Raw genomic sequence first — 26,660 nt, forward strand, 5'->3', positions numbered from 1 at the left:
GGTTAAGTGGGGCTGAGGATGCAAACTTAAAAAATGTAAAAGAAAAATACAATGACAGTCTTTTAAAGATCAAGTGCAGTAAAACTGCGGCTCACCTGGATAAATTTAGATGGTATCTTACAGGCCATCTAGTCAGCAATGCAAATTGCTAAATGTTCAAATTCTTTTGATGACCCAAATGACACTCACTAGAAAAGCAGAAACTCTGGTATTAATGTAATTAATAAGTGAAGATTTTCAATTCCCAGGCTTAAAATGTGAATACAAAGGCAAGCTAATGTTTCGTAGGGGTTGTATATTCCCCGAAAAATAAACAAAATTACAAAAAACTTTCTTTTGGAAAATATTAATACGTTTATGACTACCATTGCTCACTTTAACTTTTCCTGTAGTCTTTGAGAGCTTTGGAAATACTACACTTATGTAAAGATATTTAATTTAAAATTCTTAAAATGTTATTTAAATGTATAATATTATTCTCCAAATTTATTGAAATAACAGTTGATCCACCTTTTTTTTTGGATAAAATTGGAAGTATGCAATAAAATATTACACCCACCAAAGACTCATGTGTGTGTCCTTTGATCAAATATTTCGTTAGAATCTATGAGCTAGTAAATTTTCCATCTATGATTAAACAGTTGTAAAAGCAAAAATTGTAAAGTGATCACTAAACACTCATATTGTGTGGTGGTGGGTAACATGTTCATTGTTAAGGGGTACAGAAAATGTAAAATACATTTTTTCTGTACCTCACCCAGAAATGGTTAAGTTTCACACATAAAATGTTCTCTGTTCCTGCTAAATGCTTATACCTTTTTATACATTTTCCTTTTCCAGTCTGTGCACTTTATGGATCAGTAACCGTGCTCTGTGTTAGATGATCGGCAACCCATAAAAAGTGCTGCATTAGACAGAGCAATGATTCTCAACAGTCATAAATTGCAATGGATTTATCAAATCAACTTATAATAGCCGCTATTTACGTAGAAATGCTACCACATGGCATTTTAAGACACTATTCTATCAGCTTTCAGAGCCTCTATTGATGGAATATTAAACTATTAACTAATATCTTTTCAACACACTACTTGATCTGTGTAGTCATGACATGTAGCTTTAAATACACCTGTATCCAAAGAATTGCAAAGCCGCAAATACCCAATTACACAGGATTAAAGAAATATTCCTAAATATATGTTGTCTCTAAAAGAATTCCCACCTTAAATACTCAATATCCTATATAAAATACAACCTAAATCATGTACAAGGAATTAAATAGTAAAAAATAGAAAATATATAGAAAATATAAAAAATGGTTAACAAAAGAAAAAGTCCCTTATTGCAGAACCTTTGCTAATGTAGACCTATATTTTCCAAATTAAAATATACTCCAGGAGAAAGTGCAATAATATGATGACAATTCAACACACATAAACACACATGGAATATAAACAAGACCACTCGGTACAATAAGATAAAACCAACAGAACCACCGAGAAAATGTCCAAAATTACTTTATTAATAATAAGCATATATATATATAAAAATAAATCACATATGTATAAGAGGGGGGGTCAATGCCATGGATAAGGCACTACTGGGGACCAAAGTATATAATAACATACAAATATATACACAAAGATAGTAATAATTAATATAATTGTAAATATATCAATATATAAAGTGACCGTGCAATAATATAAAACAAAATTTATGTTAATAAAGTGCAGAGTATAGTGCAGCAAAACAGCTGAGCAGCAATATGTGTATAAAAAGATAAATAGTGCAACATAAAAAACAATAAGTGGCGCTAGTGCATAAAATTGAAGTGAATTGCTGTAAACAAGTTGCACAAAAAACAAAAAGTGAAAGTAAATAATCAATGCTGCGTGTAATACCTAAATGCTGCAAAGGTCCCCGGGATGTGCCAGCCCCGATGTGCGTTTCGGCGTACCTTCGTCAGGGGGTGGCGTCATCCAGTATTGTGGGGATATTTAAAAGGCAAGGTAACCAATGAGGGGAGAGTGAGTATGGTATGACGCGCGCTAGCCTCATCTGTTGCCAGGCAACCCCACGTCGCCAGTCCACGTGTATCCCCCCACGTCGCAGCAGTGTGATGCAGCGTAGAGGGACGCAGACAAGGCGGGCAGGATCCCCGGAAGAGTGACGTCAGGGCGTGTGCTACTCAATCCACTATCATTGGACAATGTAGTCACATGGTACAAAGGTCCTGTGACTACCAGCAATAGATAAAAGATACTTAGGATTGGATTAAAAAAATCACATGGTACAGAAGGTCCTACGACATATAGAAAAAAAAAAAAAAACAATAAATAATAATATATAATGACAAATATAAATAGAATAGCCATAAGTGATAGAGTATTGTAAATGGCCACAAAATGCATATATCGGCTCAAATGAAGTAAATAAAAATAATAATAACGATGTATATCTGATAATATATATCGACTCAAATGAAAAATAATAAATATGAATAATAATGACAATATATATTAATATTCTGCACTTCTATGTTGCTGCCTGCTTATGATTGGTCAGTGTTATACAAGATGCAGAACTTTATGCCCCTTTTTAAAAACAAATCTGATAACGCCAACTTGGACTTAACTAAAGTTAAGGTGCCAAATATTTGATTTAAAAAAAGTTTTTGTTTCATTTTATCCCCTTTCCCAGCTGAGTCGTATACATACATCCCTGTGACCTGGGCCTTATTAACTTGGGCACATGGATACGTCCCGGTGATTTTGCGCGCACACAGGCTGTGAATGTACGATTGACACCGTTTGTCAGCTGATTCTGACACAGTGCCAGGAGCATTCCTGAACCACTCCTGGCACTTTAAACAGCCTAAATGCTGTGATCAAACTTGATTGTAGAATTACAGGAGCAGGGGTCTCGATCATTGCCATGGTGACTTGATGTCATCATAATATTCGGGTCATCAGAGCTAGCAAAGTTGCTAGATCATGCTCAGAGCATAATTAGCAACTTTGTCAGTGCAGCGCTGACAGTTTCTATAGCATAGGGATGCATCCCCATGCTATACAAGCTGTCAGCCTGCAGCAAATGAAAGTCCCATAGTGGGACAAAGTAAAAAAGTTAAGGAAAGAAAAAAAGTCTCTAAAAATTGTAAAAATATTTTAAAAAAGAAATAAAAAAAATCTAAATATATTGTACACATAAATAAATATTTTTATGAAAAAATATAAAAACAATAAAAGCACACATATTTGCATTTCCGCATCTGGAATGACCTGACCTATGAAACTGTCCCACAAGTTAACCCCTTTAGTGAACGCCATAAAAAATAAAAACCAATGCAAAAAACAATGCTTTATCATTATAATGCCAAACATATAGGGGAAAAAACGTGATCAAAAAGATTAATTTAAAAAACATGGTATGGATGAAAATGCCATTTATTCTTGCAAAAGAGAAGCCATCATACAGCTCAATCAGCAGAAAAATAAAAAAGTTGGAGCTCTCAGAAATAACGATGCAAAAATAATTATTTTTCTATAAAATCATTTTTATTATGTAAAAGCGCCAAAACATAAAAATACAATATAAATGGGGTATCGCTGTAATTAGACTCACCCGAAGAATAAAACTGCCTTATCAATTTTACCACATGAGGAATGACATAACCCCTGCCTCCCAAAAATTGGAATAGAAAGTGATCAAAAAATGTCATGTGTCTTAAAATGATACCAATAAAATCGTGATCTTGTCTAGCAAAATAAAAGCACTCACATGACTCTGTGAAGCAAATTATAGTTCTCAAAATATGGTTCACAATAAAAAAAACGTTTTTTAGTGTGTGACAGCAGGCAAACATAAAATACCAGTATAAATTTGGTATCGCTGTAATTGCACCAACCAGAAGAATAAAGTCATCTAATCACTTATACTGCAGGGGGAATGGCATAAAAAATAAATAAAACCAATTCTTGACCTGCTGTTTTGTTAATTCTGCTTCCCAAAAATTGCAGTAAGGCTCAGCACACATTTTTACTGCGCTCTGCAGTGAGCACTTACACAGGGGTTTACATGTAAATTTTAGAAATGTGTGATTCAGTCTGAGCCCCCGTTGGAAGATTACCTATGATAAGGCAGATGGAGACAGTATGGATGCCATGAGACCTCAGACCCAGCGATGTCCGTCTTTTTATGATTGCATAAAAGTTCTGTCTGTCACAGTTTTGTGCACTTCTGAAAAGGACAACGCTGAGTAGAGGCCAGACGGACTTCAGAATAACTCTGATGCCTCATTATAGTAAATGGATCCCTAGTGAGTTTCATTTGAATCATGTCACTGGGAGATTTAGATGGAAACCCCAATGTAAGTGCTCAGCGTAGAGCACCGGATAAATGTGATCCCAAACGTTATGTAAACTGTTCCCAAAAAAAACTTCAACTCAATCCACAAAAAAAACAAGCCGACGCTTAGGTTTGTCATCAGTTAACAGAAATATAGGGGACTTAGACATTACTGGTAGTACAAAAGCTTTGGAAAAGTGAAATGGCTCCTCAACACTCAAAACTAAATTCAGCAAATTCTGTGCTCCCAAATCCAAATGCCCCACTCCCTTCTGAACCCACAGTGAAGCCACATAGAGCATCCATATGTTTGATATTTCTGAAATGATGAGAGTTCACTTAACTTATTGGTGCATGTCTCCAGAAGCATGAGCTGGGCATAATATACTGGTAACTGCAACACACTGGTCACTACAACGTACTGGTCACTACAACGGCAGTTTGGGATTTTCACTTGGCAGCATTCATTGCTGCTTGTTCCTGGAAAACACCCATGGAGTCAAAATCATCATTACACCTCTAGATAAATTACCAAAGGGGTATAATTTCCATAATGGGGTCACTTGAGGAGGGATTCCACTCTTCTAGCAATTAAGGGCTCTATATATGGCAAACTATTCTAGGAAAATCTGCTCTCCAGGAGGCAAATAGCGCTCCATCGCTCCCGAGTCTCTCTGTATGGCTAAGCAGTACTGTAAAGCCACATATGGGTTATATTACCACATTCAGTAAAAATTGTAGGACTAATTATGGTGCAATTGTTACCCACTTCCTGTAAGAAAATGTAAAAAGTCTGTGGCTAAAGCAAAATTTTGGTGGTAAAAATTTTGTTATTTTTTCTTCACGGCCCTATGGTATAAAATTCTGTGACACCTAGACAAATTCATTGAGAGGTGTAGTTTGCAAAATATGGTCACTTATGTGGGTTCTGCTGTTTTGGCCACTCAGGGACTCTCCCAGTGTTTCATGGCACCCGCAAACCATAACAGTAAAATCCACACTATAGTAGATGCTCCTTCCTATTTTATTATAAAATTATTATTATAAAATTTCCTATTAAAAACTTAGGGCTAAAACAACATTTTAGTGGTGAAAATGTATTCTTTCTTCACTGCTCAGTAGTATAAAATTCTATGAGGCACATGTGGTGTCAATATGATCACTGCACCCCTATATGAATTAATTGGGGAGTTTAGTTTGTAAAATGATTTCACATATGGGTGGTTTCTCTTGTTCTGGTACCTCAGGGGCTCTGGCATTGTGACATGGCACCCTCAAACCTTCCAGTAAAATCTGAATTCCAATATTGTGTCTTCCCTCCTGAGCTTTACACTGTGCCTCAAAAGTAGTATTCTTCCACATATGGGGTATTAGGGTACTCAGGGGAAATTGCACATTAAATTGTATGCAATTTCTCCTGTTACAGTTGCAAAAATAGAAAATTGGGGCTGAAATAACATTTCTGTGGGGAAAGTGTGATTTTTTTTATTTTCACGGCTCAACATTATAAACTTCTGTGAATCACTTGGGGGTTCAAGGTGCTCACCACACATCTTAATACATTTCTTGAGGATTTTAGTTTCCAAAATGGGGTCGCTTGTTGGGGGTTTCCATTATTTAGTAACATCAGGGGCGCTCCAAATGGGACATGGCGCTAATGATTCCAGCAAACTTTACATTCAAAAAGTCAAATGATGCTCCTTCTTTTCCAAGCCCTGCTTTGCGCCCAAACAGTAGTTTCCTCCCACATATGGGATATCAGCATACTCAGGAGAAATTGCACAACAAATTTGTTAGGTGCAATTTCTCCTGTTACCCTTATCAAAATGCAAAATTTGGGGCTAAAATAACATTGTTCTGGGGAAAAGGTTATTTTTTTATTTTCACGACTCAACGTTATAAACTTCTGTAAAGCACCTGGGGTTCAAAGTGCTCACCACACATCTATATACACTAGATTAAGGCCCGATGCTATCGCATCGGGAGGAAATGACCCTTTCTCTCACTCCGTCTCTCATACTCACGCCGTCATCACCGCTGCTCCACGATCGCTGTCGGCATTGGCACGATCCCCGACATCTTCTTCCGCCAACGCCATCCTGGATCCAGACGTCATCCACGCCGGCAACATGTTCTTGCGGCGACACCATCTTGAGTATCGTGGGATTTCGCCGATCCAAGATGGTGTCACCACAAGAACATGTCGCCGGCGTGGACAACGTCTGGATCCAGGATGGCGTCAGTGAAATCTCGCGAGATTTCACCGACGCCATCTTGGATCCCGATGTCATCCACGCCGGCGACATGTTCTTGTGGCGACGTTATCTTGAGTATCGCAGGATTTCGCCAATCCAAGATGACGTCGCCGCAAGAACATGTCGCCGGCGTGGACGACAAGATGGCGCCGGCGGAAGAAGATGTTGGAGATCGTGGAGCAGCGGCAATGACAGCGTGAGTATGAGAGACGGAGTGAGAGAAAGGGTCGTATGTGGAGTGAAAGAGGGGGGGACGTGAGTGGAGATGGTGAAAGGTTAGAGGAGTGTGTGTTGAGGAGGTGTGTGTGTTGAGGAGGAGTGTGTGTTGAGGGTTAACATGGCAAGAGGTGTGTGGTGGATGTGACGTCACCAAGTTACAACCGGCCGGAAGCTGCATTACAACCGGACGGAAGCTGCTTAGTGCATTTATTATTATAGATTCCTTGAGAGGTCTAGTTTCCAAAATGTGGTCACCTGTGATTTATTTTTACTGTTTAGGCACATTAGAGACTCTATAAATGGGACATGGCGCTCGCTAATAATTTAAGGAAATTTTACGTTCAAAAAGTCAAATGACGCTCCTTCCCTTCCGAGCCCTGCCGTGTGCCCATACATTAGTTTTCTTCCTCATATTGTGTATCAGCGTACTCAGGAGAAATTGCACTACCAATTGTATGGTGCAATTTCTCCTGTTACCCTTATGAAAATGCAAAATTTAAGGCTAAAAACATTTTTATGGGTAAAATTTTTTTCTATTATTTTCACGGCTCAACATTATAAACTTATGTGAACCACTTGAGGGTTCAATATGCTCACTTCACATCTAGATCTGTTCCCTGAGGGGTCTAGTTTCCAAATTTATGTCACTTGTGGGGAATTTTCACTGTTTAGACACATTGGGGGCTCTTCAAACACGACATGACGTCAAATGGTGCACCTTCTCTTCCGGGCTCTGCCGTGCATCAAAACTAAGGTTTTCCTCCATGTATAGGGTTTTGGCATGCTCAAAACAAACTGCAGAACACATTTTGGGGTCGATTTTTTTCTGTTACCTTTGTGAAAATAATAAAATTTGGGTCGAAAGTAAATTTTTTATGAAAAAACGTAAATGTTCATTTTTTTTTCACATTCCAACAATTCCTGTGAAGCACCTGAAGGGTTGGTAAACTTCTTGAAAATAGTTTTGAGCATCTTGAGAGATGCAGTTTTTAGAATGGTGTCAACTTTTGGGTATTTTTTATCATATAGACATCTCAGAGTCACTTCAAATGTGATGTGGTCCGTAAAAATAAAATGGTGTTGTAATAAAAGTTTACCCTTATAACTTCCTAACAAAAAAAAATTTGGTTCCCAAATTGTGCTGATGTACAGTAACCATGTGGGAAATGTTATTTATTAAGTTTTTTTAGTGACTTATCTCTGTGATTTAAGAGCATAAAAATTCAAAGTTGGAAAATTGCGAAATTTTCAAAATTTTGACCAAATTTCCATTTTTTTCACAAATAAACACAAGTTATATCAATAAAATTTTACCACTAACATGAAGTACAATATGTCATGAGAAAACAATGTCAGAATCACCGTGATCCATGGAAGCGTTCCAGAGTTATTACCTCATAAAGGGACAGTGGTCAAAATTGTAAAAATTGGCCCGGGCATTAACATGCAAACCACCCTTGGGGGTAAATGGGTTTAATTGCAAAATTTTCCAAATTTTCATCAAATTTCCATTTTTTTCACAAATAAATGCAAGTTATATTAAATAAATTTTACCATTATCATGAAGTACCATATGTCATGAAAAAACAGTCTTAGAATCAGGGCGATCTATTTGAGCATTCCAGAGTTATTACCTCATAAAGTGACACTGGTCATAATTGTAAAAATTGGCCTGGCCAATAACGTGCAAACCACCTTGGGGTGTAAAGTGGTTAAAGCCACTACATGATATATCCAGTTCAACATGAAATATGTGGTAAAAGGTCTTCTTTATCAAAACCAAACACCACTAAGATGGATTCATCCCTTCATAGACCTACTATATATCCACTTAGAGACATATAGAAATATGGTTTCCACATTGACCAAATAATACACATATTGCTCTAAAATTATGCTATAAAAATTACAAAACAATACGCTTAAAATTTGATGAATCTTCCTCTTGTAACCCTCTTTTAAGCCATGGGGAGGGAGATCAGTAGTTCTCACATTAGTATGCTGCAGTGCTAAATCTTACTGAGGGTTCCTGGGAAATGCAGGAGGGTCTTATTGTACTGGGAATGGTGTAAAAGGCTGGGGGCATAACAAGGAACAGATAACAAATGATATTATACAAACAAACAGATATATAATGCACTTAAAGATACAGGATGTGTTTTACAGCAGACCAGAGTGCTGTAATAGTGTGGGGCAAACCCTGGGGGTGAAATAGTGTAGCTATTACACCATAAATTCTCCAATCCTACCTATACTTCTGGCCCATAGTTTTAAAAGACACTTTACCTTTAAATGAAACCAAACACACTCCTAAACAATAACACTTCACCACAAATGGCTGCACCTGTGCAAGTAATACAGTCCAATGTTGAGGCCTGGTTAGCATGTTTCAGGAACTATTGGTGCACTGAATAAGTCAATAAGAGCACATCCCAGCTTCTCCATGATCCTTTTATTAACCCTTTACACGTGGAACCACAAGTCCTAAGAATACACCCTTAGGAAGTAGTGATGAGCGAGTATACTCATTGCTCGGGTGGTCTCCGAGCATTTTGGCGTGCTCGGAGATTTAGTTTTCGTCACCTCAGCTGCATGATTGGTGACTGCTAGACAGCTTGAATGCATGTGGGGATTGCCTGTTTGTTAAGGAATTCCTACATGTATTCAGCCTGTCTACAAGTCACAAATCATGCAGCTGAGATGACGAAAACTAAATCTCCGAGTACGCCAAAATACTCAGAGATCACCTGCTCATGTTTGGGGAGACCCGAGCAACAATGCTACTTGCCCTTCACTATTAGGAAGTAGTTCTGTTATAAACTCCTCAACAGTGGGACCACATGTACCAGCAATAGCTTCTCACTCCTTGATTTAGCAGGTCTGGGTTCACTGAGCGATCCAGCTTGGGGCTGCAGGGTCCATTTGGTTGGTGGTTACAGGGAATGGACAGCAGGATCCTTATCTGAGGTAAGCCAGTTGGCAGTTGGCAACTCTTGGAAATTTGGATGATCTGTACAGCTCCATGGCTCACTGTTCTCCTCTCACACTGGGCTGCAGAGCTCTCAGCACTCCCTCTGTTCTCCTGTCCTATATCCTGCAGGGGGAAGCTATCCTGAGCCAGGAAAGAATGAGAACCAACTTATTTCTCTTCTTCAATTTGTTCAGCCAATCAGTCTCTTCCTCTGATACTCCTCCTCTTCCACAATGTAAAGAGGACCAAAAGCAAACCACAGCAGTGTAGCAAAATAAGCCTTATTGTCTTCTGCTGTTAATATCTGCTTATTCCTGGCTGCAGCAGTCTTTGCACACAATTCTCCCATGGCATGTGCTACACTCACAAAGTCATACTTTACCAAAATGGTGCCTTTCCCACATTGTTCTAAACAATAACCGAAGATGCCAAACTATGCCCCATAATGACAATGATTGTCCATCGAATGCCATCCCTTGACCTCATAGACCAACTAGTATACCTCCATGAAGCCAAGCAATGCCCACATAGTGCATGTCTGGAGGTCCTAATTCTCTTAAAACACATTAAGGCCACACTATGAGAAAAGTATGCATATATGCACACGTGTGCACTCTTCACTGTCTAAACAGAAATTACAATGCATTTTTATTCTGGTTAACAAGGATTCAAGTATTGATTCTTCTTTGCCTTCAGCTACATTTTAATCTAAACAGAAATGATAGTGTGGCAGCATAACGATTCCATAGTAACCGTATGATCATAATCCTTGGTTCATCATCCATTACTTTATCGATTACATTTGTCAACATCTCTAGAACAGATCATGAAGCCCTAGTAAGGACTAGTACAAAAAAGAAAAATGATTTGTCAGCTTTTCTTTATGGATATTTGACTAGCAGCCTGCAATTTAAAGTTTGTGGAATAACCCCTTAATGACTGCCTTATAATGGTCCTTATTTCATAGCACCGCTTTTTTAGGAGACTAAGAAGTAAGTGATTAGTGCCCCACAGGGCAAAAAAAAAATCAAAGTTTTCAGAAACCTGTAGCCAAGACCCTGGAGTATATGATCAGGGACATTTTTTCCTGTCCCTGATGACGTGATTAATGTTATTAAGCGACTAATATCAATCATGTAAAAAAAAATTAAATTCTCCTTTAAAATCATTTCTCTCTTCTGACATGATCTAACCTGTCAGAGGATAGAAAAATAGTGCACCAAAGACCCCCTAAATCACTTTTATACACATCCCACTGCTCCCCGACACACCTCTTAGGCTACATGCACACGCTGCGGATTGGTCTGCGGATTTGTATCTGCGGAACCGCACGTAAAATGACCTGCGGTTTTACCTGCGGATTGGCTTGTGGTTTTCCCCTGCAGTTTATCACCTCTACAATGGAGGAGATGGTAAACCGCAGCAGAATCTGCAGAAAAGAAGTGACATGTCATTTCTTTCTGCAGATTCAAAACCGCAGCTTTTCCGCAGTTAAAAATCCGCAGCATGTGCACAGCAGATTGTAAATCATATAGATTTACATGCTACTGTACACTGTCTGCAGAACTGCAGCAGATCCGCAGCAAAAACCGCAGCGTGTGCACATAGCCTTACTGTCTTGGTGACATGATGACGGGTGCAGTAGAGTTCTGCTTGTCAGCACCTTGCCATATAAATCCTATCACAGTTATCAACTTCAATTATAAAGCTCTCCTTGTGCCCCTTAGTCTGCTAAATAACCCCATGATCTTCCTAAAGTTTTTATTTGTTTATTTTATTTGTGTTAGGCAATCTTACTAATAAAATGGCTTGTAGGATTTTCACTGTGAAGCAGGCATATACTTTGCTATACTCCAACAGTTCCAGGAGTGACACGAAATCTACTTGGGAAGCAGAAATTTCTTCAGCCAATGATGACTACTCTTCCTCCATGGCACCCCACAGCCCTATGGAAGTGGAGTTAATCATCACTCATGAACGGTCAGAAGCAGGACCTAGTTCCAAGGCCTCCCTCCATTGTGGTATTCACCAATTAATTTTCCTTGCAAATACCCCAATGTTTTGGAATCTCAGGAAAAAATTATGATGTCACCAATTTTACCACCTTTGAGATTTTGCTAATTTTTGTCACCCTCAAAGAATTGGAATTAATTGCCTAACAAACAAAAAACAATATATAACCCAACACTCCAAGGCCTTTTATTCCGGTCCATTTATCCTGGGACTAAAGAGACGTTGTACGACCAGTCACTTTGGAAGATAAACTTATCATTCTATTCATCTTGACAACAAACTCAGGTTTTCCACATAGTTGGCTACATATTCCTCCAAGTTTTGAATATATAGACCTTCACTTCACTACAGTTTGTTTCTCCTGCTACGATCTACACAAATTCAGGATGACTACTTTGTTAGCAAGACAAGTAGTACAATCAGTAAATGCATTTTAAAGGGGCATGCCTCTCTTTATGAGAATTAAAATTAATTCCTGGAAGGAGTTGTTGTTCAAGTATCTTAATGCCTCTGTAATATTTAAATGGGACATGGAATTCAATCAATTCTACTCTGAAGAAGAAATTATATGCCTTCTATTTTAAGCACAGCCGTGTGTCCAGTAATCATACTGGGGCCACAATGAATATATTTCTAAAAGCACAGAACCGATGCAATAAAATTTACGGTGTGTTTCTGCGAATGTACAAAGAAATCATAAAATGTACTTATTAGTGAAAATACAAGTTGTAATTTTTCATTACCTCTCATACATAAATACATTAGAGCAGTGTTCCCCAACTTCTGTCCTCAAGAGCCATCAACAGATCATGTTTTCTGGATTCCTTTAGTATTAAGGGGGTTTTACACACGTCACCGATTTTGTGACGTTATAGCGATATCGCTATGTGTGATACTTACCTCCGACCGGCTCCCCCGCTGTCCATTGCTGATCGCGTGAGAATGTCCGGCTCCATTTCTCGTCGTCAGCTTCCTGCTGGGGCTTCCTGCTGTGACGACGAGCGACGCGTGGAGGCGGGCGGGAGGACGCCAGGATCGCTGTGTGTGAAAGGTGAGTATCGTGCGCTGCGTCACTGCTGCATCGCTGTGAGGTCTGCCTGTCTGACAGCTCACTAGCAATCATTTAGCGATGCACCAGCGATCCTGACCGGGTCGGATCGCTGGTCGGATCACTGGTGTATTGCTAAATGTAAAAGGGCCTTTAGTATTGCCCGGGTTATAATTGCATCACCTGCCCAGACAATAATTCCATTATCCATTCAATCCTGAAAACATGATCTGTTGGTGGCTTTTCAGGACTGGAGTTAGGGAACACTGCACTAGAGGGTATAATTTTCCAAATGCAGTCATTTAAGGGAGCTATCCGCTGTTCTTGAACCTCATGGGCTCTGCAAATATGACAATCTATTCCAAATAGAGCCAAATTTGGTCTCCAGAATTCAAATAGTGCTCCTTCCCTTCTGTGCTTTGCTAGTTGTCCTAACAGCAGTTTCTGACCATAAGTGAGGAGGAAAGTGAATATCAAACTGTGTGGTTCATTTCTTGTATTACCCTTTGTGAAAATTAAAAATATGGGGCTAAAGCCACTTTTAAGTGGAAAAATTTAAATTTTTCAATATGAAGGTCCAATGTTATAAAATTGTGTGGCAGTTTTGGCTGCAAAATGATTTCTATACCACTAGATGAATAGCTTGGTGAGTCTAGTTTCCAAAATGGTGAAATAGTGAATTTCACAGGCAATTTGTGGCAAAATCTGCCAGTAACTTGCATCTTAGACATTGATTTTGTGCAGTATTAAAGCTTTTGTTCATTTTATTAAAAAAATGGCTCAGAATAGTAAAAAATATACACACCTACTTATCCTTCGCCATTGCTTTCCAAGCTCTGCCCAGGATTCGACTGGCTTTGTACAACTTATTTTAGTCAGACGCACAACTATCCACTGCATCAATTCACTAGTGCAGAGTTGGCACATCCCTATCTCAGCTAGTGGAGGAAGCATGGAGACCAGCAGGAGATATGGATAGCACTAGGTGAGGGGCAGAGTGTGATCGATAGGTCAGTTATGTTACATTGTACACTATGGTGGCTCAGTTTTTATAGGTAAGGGTACCATTACATTTAGCGATGCACCAGCGATCCCGACAACGATATGGATTGCTGGTGCTTCGCTAAGTGGTCGCTAGTGAGCTGCCACACAGGCAGATCTCACCAGCGACATAGCAGCGGTCGGGGGTCGTTACTTACCTGTCAGACGCGGCGATCCTGACGTCCTCCCGCCCTCGTCCACGCGTCACTCTTCGGCGCCACAGGAAGCCCAGCAGGAAGCTAATGACGAGAAACGGTCCAGGACGTTCTCGCGCGACCAGCGATGAGCAGCGGGGGAGCCGGTCGGAGGTAAGTATCAGACATAGCGATATCGCTAGCAATATCGCTGCTACGTCACAAAGTCGGTGACGTTACAGCGATATTGCTAGCGATATCGCTATGTGTAATGAGGGCTTAAGGGTAGTCAAATTTCCAGAATTTTTCTTGAATAGGATGATTCCTTAAATAACAGCTCTGTACAACTAGGTGGTTGTATTGAATTGCAGCAATTATCAGGTATTTAATAGTGCTGCTTCCTTTGGTTTTATAAGAAGTAGATACAGTAAGGGTACTGTTACACCTAGCGATGCACCAGCGATCCCGACTAGCGATATGACGCGGTCAGGATCGCTGGTGCATCGCTAGGTGGTCACTAGTGAGCTGCCACACAGGCAGATCTCACCAGCGACATAGCGGGGGTCGGGGATCGCTACTTACCTGCCAGACGCGGCGATCCTGCGTCCTCCCGCCCGGCTCCACGCGTCGCTCGTCGGCGCCACAGGAAGCCCAGCAGGAGGCGCCCGACGAGAAATGATCCAGCAGCTTCTCGCGCGATCAGCGATTACCAGCGGGGGAGCCGGTCGGAGGTAAGTATCACATGCAGCGATATCGCTAGCAATATCGCTGCAACGTTACAAAATCGGTGACTTTGCAGCGATATTGCTAGCGATATCACAGTGTGTAACGGGGGCTTAACTGAAGAGGACAGACATGTTGATTAAGCTGGAACTCCTGCTGTGCACAGATTGGTTTGTAAATTTACAATCACCAGCCCTAAAACTTTAGACTCTACTGGTGAAACCGTTGCAATTCTCATGATCGTATGTGCAAGCTAAGCTCATGAGACCACCGATTCTAAATTGAATGTAAACTTAATGAATATTAAATACAATTCTATTGTAACGCATCCTTGACTTCCAGCTGATAATTTTCTTTTCCAGATGTGGATAAATGTAATCCTGTAATAATAAAATAGCTGGAACTTGATTACAGAACCCGATCATATAAATTAATTCTAAAGTTTACAAAAGTTCAGCTCTTGCTGTTGTCAATTTTAGTAGTAGTATTTCTAAGAGTCTTAATTTTATATTTGAGACTTCTTATCATGCGGCCACCCTCAGCAATCAGAAAGTTGCCTGGGGAATCGTGAGCTGATTAAATACATGGAAATAATATTTATTCTTTATTAAATATCATTTCATATCAAGTTTCTGTTAATTTGATATTATCCTAATTCAATATGTTATTGCACCTTAATGCATGAGTTCAACATACATATTACTTTTTGATGTTGTAGTTATCCAGCAAAGCCCAAATATTATATAAAAGTTCATCTTTAGTTCATATTCTTTCAAATCAGAAAAAAAAGGATAAAATCATGTGGATGACACATTTCAAACCACCCTGGTTCTTAATCATAGCCTGTCAGTACTGTAAAAGCAGTCACACACAGGTATATATATATATATATATATACACATATATATATATATATACACATACAGTGGGAATAAAAGCATTTAGTCAGCCACCAATCCACCAATTGTGCAAGTTCTCCCACTTAAAAAGATGAGAGAGGCCTGTAATTGACACCATAGGTAGACCACAACTGTGAGAGTCAAAATGAGAAAACAAATCCAGAAAATCACCTTGTCTGATTTGGCAAAATTTAGTTAATTAACATAAGGTACTTAGAAAACACTAGTGTTGAGCATTCCAATACTGCAAATAATGGGTATCAGCCGATATTCGCTGTATCGGAATTCCGATACCGAGTACCGATATTTTTTCAATTTCGGATATCGGAATCGGAAGTTCCCATAATGGAAAGAGCCACCGCTGTGGCTCTGATTGGCTGCTGAAAGACGTCATCATGATGCGCGGTCTGTGCGCATCATGATGCGCCGTCAGTTCTGGCCTTCCGGGGGGTCTGTGCCGACTGCCCGGGGGTCTGTACCGACCTGCCGGGGGTCTGTGCCGACTGCCCAGGGGTCGGTGCCGACTGCCGGGGGTCTGTACCGGCCTGCCGGGGGGCTGTGCCGGCCTGCCGGTGGTCTGTACCGACTGTCCGGGGGTCTGTGCAGGCTGCGGGGGTCTGTGCAGGTATAGTCCGATGGGACTACAAGTCCCATCGGGCGATGCCTGCTACCATGACGGTGATTGACACATTAGCCAATGATAGGACAGTAGTAGTCCCATCATCCGGCCTATGTGTTGAATGTAAAAAAAAAAAAAAACATACTACATACATACTACATGCTACATACATACTACATACATGCTACATGCTACATACATACTACATGCATGCAACATACATACATACTACATATATACCACATATATACTACATGCATGCAACATGCATACTACATGCATGCAACATACATATATACTACATGCAACATGCATACTACATACATACTACATGCATGCAACATACTACATATATACCACATGCATGCAACATGCATACTACATATATACCACATATATACTACATGCATGCAACATACATATATACTACATATATACTACATGCAACATATATACTACATGCATGCAACATACATACATACTACATATATACTACATGCATGCAACATGCATACTACATATATACCACATATATACTACATGCATGCAATATACATACAACATATATACTACATGCATGCAACATACATACTACATATATACCACATGCATGCAACATGCATAATACATATATACTACATATATACTACATGCAGCATACATACTACATATATACTACATGCATGCAACATACATACATACTACATATATACCACATGCATGCAACATACATACATACTACATATATTCCACATGCATGCAACATGCATACTACATACATACTACATATATACTACATGCATGCAACATGCATACTATATATACTACATGCATGCAACATACATATATACTACATGCATACTACATATATACTACATGCATGCAACATACATACTACATATATACCACATGCATGCAACATGCAAACTACATATATACCACATATATACTACATGCATACTACACATATAGCACATGCATGCAACATACATATATGCAACATATAGACTACATGCAACAAACATACTACATATATACTACATGCATGCAACATACATACAACATATATACTACATGCATGCAACATACATACTACATATACTACATGCATGCAACATACATATATACTACATGCAACATGCATACTACATATATACTACATGCATGCAACATACATACTACATACATACTACATATATACTACATGCATACTACATATATACCACATGCATGCAACATACATATATACAACATATATACTACATGCATGCAACATGCATACTACATATATACCACATATATACTACATGCATGCAACATACATACAACACATATACTACATGCATGCAACATGCATACTACATATACCACATATATACTACATGCATGCAACATATATACTACATATATACTACATGCAACATGCATACTGCATATATACCACATGCATGAAACATGCATACTACATATATACCACATATATACTACATGCATGCAACATACAACATATATACTACATGCATGCAACATGCATACTACATATACACAACATATATACTACATGCATGCAACATACATATATACAACATATATACTACATGCAACATACATACTACATATATACTACATGCATGCAACATACATATATACTACATGCAACATGCATACTACATATATACTACATGCATGCAACATACATACTACATATATACCACATACATTGTATGTAGCATATATGTATGTTGCATGCATGTAGCATATATGTGGTATATATGTAGTATGCATGTTGCATGCATGTGGTATATATGTAGTATGTATGTATGTTGCATGCATGTAGTATATATGTAGAATGCATGTTGCATGTAGTATATATGTATGTTGCATGCATGTAGTATATACAGTGGGGCAAAAAAGTATTTAGTCAGTCAGCAATAGTGCAAGTTCCACCACTTAAAAAGATGAGAGGCGTCTGTAATTTACATCATAGGTAGACCTCAACTATGGGAGACAAACTGAGAAAAAAAATCCAGAAAATCACATTGTCTGTTTTTTTTTCCTTTTATTTGCATATTATGGTGGAAAATAAGTATTTGGTCAGAAACAAGCAATCAAGATTTCTGGCTCTCACAGACCTGTAACTTCTTCTTTAAGAGTCTCCTCTTTCCTCCACTCATTACCTGTAGTAATGGCACCTGTTTAAACTTGTTATCAGTATAAAAAGACACCTGTGCACACCCTCAAACAGTCTGACTCCAAACTCCACTATGGTGAAGACCAAAGAGCTGTCAAAGGACACCAGAAACAAAATTGTAGCCCTGCACCAGGCTGGGAAGACTGAATCTGCAATAGCCAACCAGCTTGGAGTGAAGAAATCAACTGTGGGAGCAATAATTAGAAAATGGAAGACATACAAGACCACTGATAATCTCCCTCGATCTGGTGCTCCACGCAAAATCCCACCCTGTGGGGTCAGAATGATCACAAGAACGGTGAGCAAAAATCCCAGAACCACGCGGGGGGACCTAGTGAATGAACTGCAGAGAGCTGGGACCAATGTAACAAGGCCTACCATAAGTAACACACTACGCCACCATGGACTCAGATCCTGCAGTGCCAGACGTGTCCCACTGCTTAAGCCTGTACATGTCCGGGCCCGTCTGAAGTTTGCTAGAGAGCATTTGGATGATTCAGAGGAGTTTTGGGAGAATGTCCTATGGTCCGATGAAACCAAACTGGAACTGTTTGGTAGAAACACAACTTGTCGTGTTTGGAGGAAAAAGAATACTGAGTTGCATCCATCAAACACCATACCTACTGTAAAGCATGGTGGTGGAAACATCATGCTTTGGGGCTGTTTCTCTGCAAAGGGGCCAGGACGACTGATCCAGGTACATGAAAGAATGAATGGGGCCATGTATCGTGAGATTTTTAGTGCAAACCTCCTTCCATCAGCAAGGGCATTGATGATGAAACGTGGCTGGGTCTTTCATCATGACAATGATCCAAAGCACACCGCCAGGGCAACGAAGGAGTGGCTTCGTAAGAAGCATTTCAAGGTCCTGGAGTGGCCTAGCCAGTCTCCAGATCTCAACCCTATAGAAAACCTTTGGAGGGAGTTGAAAGTCCGTGTTGCCAAGCGAAAAGCCAAAAACATCACTGCTCTAGAGGAGATCTGCATGGAGGAATGGGCCAACATACCAACAACAGTGTGTGGCAACCTTGTGAAGACTTACAGAAAACGTTTGACCTCTGTCATTGCCAACAAAGGATATATCACAAAGTATTGAGATGAAATTTTGTTTCTGACCAAATACTTATTTTCCACCATAATATGCAAATAAAATGAAAAAAAAACAGACAATGTGATTTTCTGGAATTTTTTTTCTCAGTTTGTCTCCCATAGTTGAGGTCTACCTATGATGTAAATTACAGACGCCTCTCATCTTTTTAAGTGGTGGAACTTGCACTATTGCTGACTGACTAAATACTTTTTTGCCCCACTGTATGTAGTATGTATGTTGCATGTAGTATATATGTTGTATATATGTATGTTGCATGCATGTAGTATATATGTTGTGCATATGTATTATGCATGTTGCATGCATGTAGTATATATGTTGTATGTATGTATGTTGCATGCATGTAGTATATATGTGGTATATATGTAGTATGCATGTTTCATGCATGTGGTATATACACTCACTGGCCACTTTATTAGGTACACCATGCTAGTAAGGGGTTGGACCCCCTTTTGCCTTCAGAACTGCCTCAATTCTTCGTGGCAGAGATTCAACAAGGTGCTGGAAGCATTCCTCAGAGATTTTGGACCATATTGACATGATGGCATCACACAGTTGGCGCAGATTTGTCGGCTGCACATCCCTGATGCGAATCTCCCGTTCCACCACATCCCAAAGATGCTCTATTGGATTGAGATCTGGTGACTGAGGAGGCCATTTGAGTACAGTAAACTCATTGTCATGTTCAAGAAACCAATCTGAGATGATTCGAGCTTTATGACATGGCGCATTATCCTGCTGAAAGTAGCCATCAGATGTTGGGTACATTGTGGTCATAAAGGGATGGACATGGTCAGCAACAATACTCAGGTAGGCTGTGGCGTTGCAACGATGCTCAATTGGTACCAAGGGGCCCAAAGAGTGCCCAGAAAAAATTCCCCACACCATGACACCACCACCACCAGCCTGAACCGTTGATACAAGGCAGGATGGATCCATGCTTTCATGTTGTTTACGCCAAATTCTGACCCTACCATCCGAATGTCGCAGCAGAAATCGAGACTCATCAGACCAGGCAACGTTTTTCCAATCTTCTACTGTCCAATTTCGATGAGCTTGTGCAAATTGTAGCCTCAGTTTCCTGTTCTTAGCTGAGAGGAGTGGTACCCAGTGTGGTCTTCTGCTGCTGTAGCCCATCTGCCTCAAAGTTCGACGCACTGTGCGTTCAGAGATGCTCTTCTGCCTACCTTGGTTGTAACGGGTGGCAATTTGAGTCACTGTTGCCTTTCTATCAGCTCGAACCAGTCTGCCCATTCTCCTCTGACCTCTGGCATCAACATGGCATTTCCGGCCACAGAACTGCCGCTCACTGGATTTTTTTTCTTTTTCGGACCATTCTCTGTAAACCCTAGAGATGGTTGTGCGTGAAAATCCCAGTAGATCAGCAGTTTCTGAAATTCTCAGACCAGCCCTTCTGGCAACAACAATCATGCCACGTTCAAAGGCACTCAAATCACCTTTCTTCCCCATACTGATGCTCGGTTTGAACTGCAGGAGATTGTCTTGACCATGTCTACATGCCTAAATGCACTGAGTTGCCGCCATGTGATTGGCTGATTAGAAATTAAGTCTTAACACACAGTTGGACAGGTGTACCTAATAAAGTGGCCAGTGAGTGTATGTAGTATGCATGTTGCATGTTGTATATATGTAGTATATATGTATGTTGCATGCATGTAGTATATATGTGGTATATATGTAGTATGCATGTTGCATGCATGTGGTATATATGTAGTATGTATGTTGCATGCATGTAGTATATATGTAGTATGCATGTAGTATATATGTATGTTGCATGCATGTAGTTTATATGTAGTATGCATGTTGCATGCATGTAGTATATATGTGGTATATATGTAGTATGTATGTATGTTGCATGCATGTAGTATGTATGTAGCATGTAGCATGTATGTAGTATGTATGTAGTATGTATGTAGTATGTATTTTTATTTTTACATTCAACACATAGGCCGGATGATGGGAATACTACTGTCCCATCATTGGCTAATGTGTCAATCACCGTCATGGTAGCAGGCATCGCCCGATGGGACTTGTAGTCCCATTGGACGATGCCTGTACAGACCCCCACAGCCTGCACAGACCCCCGGACAGTCGGCACAGACCACCGGCAGGCCGGCACAGCCCCCCGGCAGGCCGGTACAGACCCCCGTCAGTCCGCTCAGCCCCCGGACAGTCGGTACATACATGTAGTATGTATGTTGCATGCATGTAGTATATATGTTTTATATACGTAGTATGCATGTTGCATGCATGTAGTATATATGTAGTATATATGTATGTTGCATGCATGTAGTATATATGTAGTATGCATGTTGCATGCATGTGGTATATATGTAGTATGTATGTATGTTGCATGTATGTGGTATATATGTAGTATGCATGTTGCATGCATGTAGTATATGTGTAGTATATATGTGTGTTGCATGCATGTAGTATATATGTGGTATATATGTAGTATGCATGTTGCATGCATGTAGTATATATGTTGTATATATGTATGTTGCATGCATGTGGTATATATGTAGTATGTATGTTGCATGCATGTAGTATATATGTAGTATGTATGTTGCATGTAGTATATATGTGGTATATATGTATGTTACATGCATGTAGTATATATGTAGTATGTATGTTGCATGTAGTATATATGTTGTATGTATGTATGTTGCATGCATGTAGTATATATGTAGTGTGCATGTTGCATGTAGTATATATGTAGTATGCATGTTGCATGCATGTAGTATATATGTAGTATGTATGTAGCATGTATGTAGTATGTATGTTGCATGTATGTAGCATGTAGTATGTATGTAGTATGTATGTATGTTGTATGAATGTAGTATATGTAGTATGTATGTAGTATGTATGTTGCATGTATGTAGCACGTATGTAGTATGTATGTAGCATGTTGCATGTATGTAGAATTTTTTTTTTGTACATTCAACACATTAGCCGGATGATGGGACTACTACTGTCCCATCATTGGCTAATGTGTCAATCACCGTCATGGTAGCAGGCATCGCCCGATGGGACTTGTAGTCCCATCGGACGATCCTGCACAGACCCCCGCAGCCTGCACAGACCCCCGGACAGTCAGTATAGACCACCGGCAGGCCGGCACAGCCCCCCGGCAGGCCGGTACAGACCCCTGCAGCCTGCACAGACCCCCAGACAGTCAGTTCAGACCTCCGGCAGGCCGGCACAGCCCCCCGGCAGGCCGGTACAGACCCCTGCAGCCTGCACAGACCCCCGGACAGTCGGTACAGACCACCGGCAGGCCGGCACAGCCCCCCGCAGCCTGCACAGACCCCCGGACAGTCGGTACAGACCACCGGCAGGCCGGCACAGCCCCCCCGGCAGGCCGGTACAGACCCCCGGCAGTCCGCACAGACCCCCGGGTAGTCGGCACAGACCCCCGGAAGGTCCGTACACCCCCCCGAGAGGCTGTACAAGGACAGAAAAGGGTTTTTCTTATTCCAATACCGGAAGTCCCATAGACTTGAATGGGACTTCCGGTATCGGAATTGGCGATACCCGACGATACTTTTTTCGTATCGGGCAGATACCATCCGATCCGATATTTTAGGATATCGGATGGTATCGCTCAACACTAGTAAACACTGTTTTGATCAAAAAAGTATAAAGCTGTCCCACCATGGCAAGGTGTACCCATTTGGGGCAGTAATTGCTCTCTCTAACATTAAAACCTACCTAGTGTGAATAGTGATGTCAATTACAGGCCTCTCTCATCTTTTAAGTGGAAGAACTCGCACAATTGGTGGCTGATTAAATAATTTTTTTCTCCACTGTGTGTTTCTATACAGTATATACACTGTATATATAGAAATCCAGGAAAAATTGGAGGCAGCACACCATTTGTAGTGAAAAAAAAAAAGCTTTTTAATAAGCCCAAAAGACGATGTTTCGGTCCAAACAACAGAAACCTTTCTCAAGCAGTGAACATGTGAAAGTGCCAGATATATAAAGGGTATACATAATTATAATCATTTACATTAATCATCATTGTAAGAGCATGTATTTACATTAAAATATAACATGCTGAAGGTGTAAACACTGATACAGGAATTGTTCACCACGTAAAGTGCAGTGCATAAATATAAATAGAGAAGGCATTGAATAATTAATACTAAAACAGGTGTACCACCTTGGCTTGCCTCAATCCTCTAATGAAAAAACATGCGCCAGTCGGCATCCAGTATTACACAATGCGCATGTCAGGAAACGCCAATACCAGTCAGCGTCCTGTGCAATTCAATGCGCATGTCAAAAAAAAGAAAAAAAGCATTGAGAGAATGTCAGCACACAACTGAGCAGATAATAAATGAAGAGTCACTGCACCATCTTCTAATATCTAATTGCAATGGGAATCCTCTTTAAAATTTGTTTGAAAATGAGAGTCTTAGGCTGGTTTCACATTTGAGTTTTTTTTCGCGGTAATTTAGCGCTAAATAGGGCATGTGGTTTTTTTCCCTATACTTTGCATGGGATGCGCTTATGTGCGCATACACATGCGTTTGTACGCGTTTTACCGCGCATGCGTTTTTTTGCGGTATGCGCTCGGGCGCACAAAATGCAACTTGTTGCATTTTTTGTGCGTCCGATTTGCCTCAAAAAAACGCATGCGCGCGCAATGCGTTTTTTTACAGCAAGACACCCATTATAAGTCTATGGTGAGCATATGTGCGCATTGGCATGCTTATGTATGCGTTTTTTTGCACATGCGTTGTTTTTTTTACCATTAGTTTAGACAATGGAATTTAGGGGTTTGGGTAAAGTTAGGGTTAGTTAAGGGGGTTTAGGGTTAGGGTTAGGGTCAGGGTTAGGGTTAGGGTTAGGGTTAGGGTCAGGGTTAGGGTTAAGTATGGTTTGGTTAAGGGTTAGGGTCAGGGTTAGGGTTAGGGTTAGGGTCAGGGTTAGGGTTAAGTATGGTTTGGTTAAGGGTTAGGGTCAGGGTTAGGGTTAGGGTTAGGGTTAGGGTCAGGGTTAGGGTCAGGGTTAGGGTTAAGTATGGTTTGGTTAAGGGTTAGGGTCAGGGTTAGGGTTAGGGTTAGGGTCAGGGTTAGGGTTAGGGTTAAGGTTAAGTATGGTTTGGTTAAGGGTTAGGGTCAGGGTTAGGGTTAAGTATGGTTTGGTTAAGGGTTAGGGTTAGGGTCAGGGTTAGGGTTAGGGTCAGGGTTAGGGTCAGGGTTAGGGTTAAGTATGGTTTGGTTAAGGGTTAGGGTCAGGGTTAGGGTTAAGAATGGTTTGGTTAAGGGTTAGGGTTAGGGTTAGGGTTAGGGTCAGGGTTAGGGTTAGGGTTAGGGTTAGGGTCAGGGTTAGGGTTAGTAAAGTCATGGTTTGGGTTAGTGTGAGGGGCTACCTAATGTTGGAAAAAAATGCAAACGCGGTAAAAACGCACTAAAAACGCATACAAACGCATAAAAACGCTGCGTTTTTTTCATGCATGCTCATAAAAATGCTTGAAAAAAACGCAGCAGTTGTATGCTTTTGTATGCGTTTTTCAATGCGTTTTTTTGCGGGAAAAACGCGCTGCAAAAAAAAGCAAGTGTGAAACAGGCCTTATATGTATGGTGCGATCTAATTTTATAACAGAATCGTGCCATTATATCAAAGTGCTACTATATTAAGACTTTATGTGCTGTATAATTAATTCTTCTGTCTATACATAAAAAGGTGTTGTAACTCTTTAGTCATTACATGAACATATTGCAGCGCTGAGGTTTTGTTCCTTTGTAACATGCTTGAAAATGTGAGACCTTTATCTATGCTGTTTTTATTAGCATAAGATGAAAACTGAACTATAATTGTGCCTTTCGGTGTTGTACATTTTTTTCTTTGCTCATTGACTTAGCGACTGTGACTGTGACTTAGTAGCGCTGAGGTTTCGTTCCTTTGTAACTTGCTGTTTATTTGGGTCTTTTTGCCTTCACCTATGGTGCAGTGACTCTTCATTTATTGTCTGCACAGTTGTGTGCTGACATTCTCTCAATGCTTTTTTTCTTTTTTTTGACATGCGCATTGAATTACACAGGACGCTGACTGGTATTGGCGTTTCCTGACATGCGCATTGTGTAATACCGGACGCCGACTGGGAATGAGGCAAGCCATGGGTGTGATTAATAAGGTGGTACACCTGTTTTAGTATTACCAATTGATGTCTAATTGCATATTATTCAATGCCTTCTCTATACTTATGCACTGCACTTTATGTGATGAATAATTCCTGTATCACTGTTTGCACTTTATGCATGTTAAATTTTAATGTAAATACATGCTTTTACAATGATGATTAACCCCTATCTGCCATGAGACGTACTATCCCGTCCATGGTACCCATGCCCCTATGACCGGGGACGAGATAGTATGTCTCAGCGATCAGCGGCGCTCCCGGGGGGGACGCCGCTGATCGCGGCCGGGTGTCAGCTGATTATCACAGCTAACACCTGGCACTATGTGTCAGGGGCGGTCACGGACTGCACCTGGCACGTTAACCCCTGGCACACTGTGATCAAACATGATCGCAGTGCACAGGGGGATTAGAGAAGCATCAGAAGGGAGGGGGCTCCCTCTGTGCTTCCCTGGGACCCCCGCAGCAGCACAATGTGCTGCGCTGCTCTGGGGGCCTCCTTCCCTGCAGGCCCCCAAATCCAAGATGACCGCGGGGTCCTATGGGAGCCTGCAGGGAGGCGGTTTCCGCAGTGCCTGCAGAGAGCAGGCACGAGAAGCCTGCAGCAGCGCCTGTCAGCGATCTGACATATTACAGTGATGACCCCCCCCCGGGATAATAAAATAAAGTAAAAAAAATAAAAGTGTAAAAATAATTTATAAAAAAATCCCCAAATAAATTTTAAAAAAATATATTCCTTAATAAATTCATTTTTTGGAAATAAAAAAAGCAATAAAAGTACACATATTTAGTATCGCCGCATCTGTAACGACCCGCCCTATAAAACTTCCCACTAGTTAACCTTTTCAGTGAACCCCTTAAAAAATAAAAATAAAGAAACAAAGCAAAAAACAATGCTTTATCATCACACCGCTGAACAAAAC

Source organism: Dendrobates tinctorius, unplaced genomic scaffold (assembly GCF_039654945.1).
Source record: "Dendrobates tinctorius isolate UK_male_01 unplaced genomic scaffold, ASM3965494v1 ptg000011l, whole genome shotgun sequence".
NCBI lineage: Eukaryota > Metazoa > Chordata > Amphibia > Anura > Dendrobatidae > Dendrobates > Dendrobates tinctorius.